The following is a 2,233-nucleotide window of genomic DNA, read 5'->3' on the forward strand; positions in this document are numbered from 1 at the left end:
CCTACCCCCTCCCACACACACACACACACACACATACCTCCCCCCTTCCACACACACACATACCTCCCCCACTAAATGAAAGAACGATTGCGTTTACTACTGAATCAATGTAGGGTTAATGATGAATGAATGAACGAATGTGGAATTGATGCATGAAGAAAGAATGAGTAAATGGCGGACTCCATTGATCACTCTACGAAGGTTCCTATAACTGATCACTGCACTCTTGCGGAATGATTGGACTTAGCCTGAGGGGAAAAAAGTATGAAAGTAAAACAATGGTTTTATCATACTAAATATAGAGGGATACAGTGAAGTTTGAGAGAAAAATTCTGTTCGCGACAATTGTTATCATTACAATATTACTATATAACATAAGATAAGAAAAAGATAAGATCTTTATTGTCCCAGAGGGAAATTTTTCTTTGCTGTACAGGACCGAAAAAACACATGCAGGTAAACGTAAAAATTAAATTATATTTCACTCTCATTAAAATTCAACAATATGAAAAGAAAAGTAAAGCTTACAGAATGCACACATCATATCAGATGCATCATTCGACCACATGCAGGAATTTTAATTACGAGACCTTTAGAGATAATATACAGATTCATGATACAAGTACACTTTCGAAACAACAGCACACATTTTGGAAGGACGGGGTTTTCCAGAAATGCCCAGATTGTATAGCAACTAGATTTGAACCTGTGCTAACCACTACTTGTCCAAGACAACCACCTGCACTAACGACCTCCCAATCCCACTTCATCCCTTACCCCCTTTTTTGGACCAATGAAGGCCTACTCTTCTGGCTGTCTCATGATCACTCGTTCGACTGTCCTCTTCAACCATAGCTCTGAGGGCAGAAACTGTAAGCGAAGTTGGTTTTGTCATTTGAGTGTTTGGCAGAACAGGTTTTCAAAATTTGCGATTCTTCCATTGGAAGGACTTCCGTAACGAGCGACAACCTTAACAAACACAGTGATGAAGAAACCTAGATCTAAATCTAACCCTGACCCAACCCCTACCACTACCCTTACCCCAAACCCTAACCCTAACCCTCTTTTCCACTCTATTTGTGAGGCAGCGTGGTGGAATCAGGCTCTCGTCAGTTTTTGGGCCGGTAGAGTTATTGGTATCATCTTAAAGCTTGTTCACTTGTCTTTATTTCGATGAAAAAAATATCCATTTATCTTGAATACAAGTCGAGATATTTGCGAATGAAGGGGGTGGAGGTCACCTGTTTTCAGAGGTGAAATTAGTGAGAAAATGGTCGCCAAAGATTAGTTATTTCCTTAGCTTAAGAGTCCGTGGTAACTGAAAATTTACATTTTTTGTGCCTTTAATGGGCATGAAAGGTGTTGAGCCATAAAAACAAAAAAATTGATAAAAATTAACAAACCAGCGGAAAAATGCAAGTTACTTCACTTTGATTATTTTGACGAGCGCCTGATTCCACCACGCTGCCTCACATTTCGTAGTGGTCGGTCGTTACGAAGGTCCGTCCCCTCCCATTTTTAAAAGCAGTACCCAGCGAAGAATTTGTTGATCTGAAGCCCAAAGTGCTCAGTGCATCAGGCAGTTAAGCTCCATAGATTTTGGGTGCTTTTTTATCGTCGCTGTGCAAACCTTTACCTATGACCGAATATGACTTAAAGTAAGGCTCATTTTCTCCACGTTTATTTTAGTGGTGTCATTTACGAGATGTAGTTATTTTTCTAATTGACCAAACTGGATAAAACATAAAGTACAGCATCAGCGGACAAACATTTTTTAGAGAACATCTTTTTCTTCCAGATGGCACGGTTTAGTGTTCGGCTAATCCCGTAGTCTCATTTTGTCCATAGCCTCATCGTAATGCTTTCAATAAGAACGAGAAATTTAGCGGACCCCGGTGGGATTCGAACCTCAGACTTCTCCAAAGCAGCAGATAAAGTTTTTAACCTACAGCCACAGACAGCACCACATCGACTGTTTCTGAGGAGTGTTTTGTTTGCACTTTGTTTTGTCTTTTCTTTTCTATTTTTCTTTCTTTTTTTTGTAGTTGTCCCACGTCCTCGGCCTTGGACAAGTTATGGTCGTATTCCACCGCCTGTCATGACGTATGGGCAGCTCGCGTGAGTTCTCGGGCTAGCAGCTCCAACCTGGGGAAGTCCATTCACGGACACGAAACGACACAGGGGGTGGTACGGGGGTGTACAGGGACCTACTGTCTCTCTCCTTTTTTGGGGG

Source organism: Aplysia californica, unplaced genomic scaffold, assembly GCF_000002075.1.
Source record: "Aplysia californica isolate F4 #8 unplaced genomic scaffold, AplCal3.0 scaffold00402, whole genome shotgun sequence".
Classification (NCBI taxonomy): Eukaryota; Metazoa; Mollusca; class Gastropoda; order Aplysiida; family Aplysiidae; genus Aplysia; species Aplysia californica.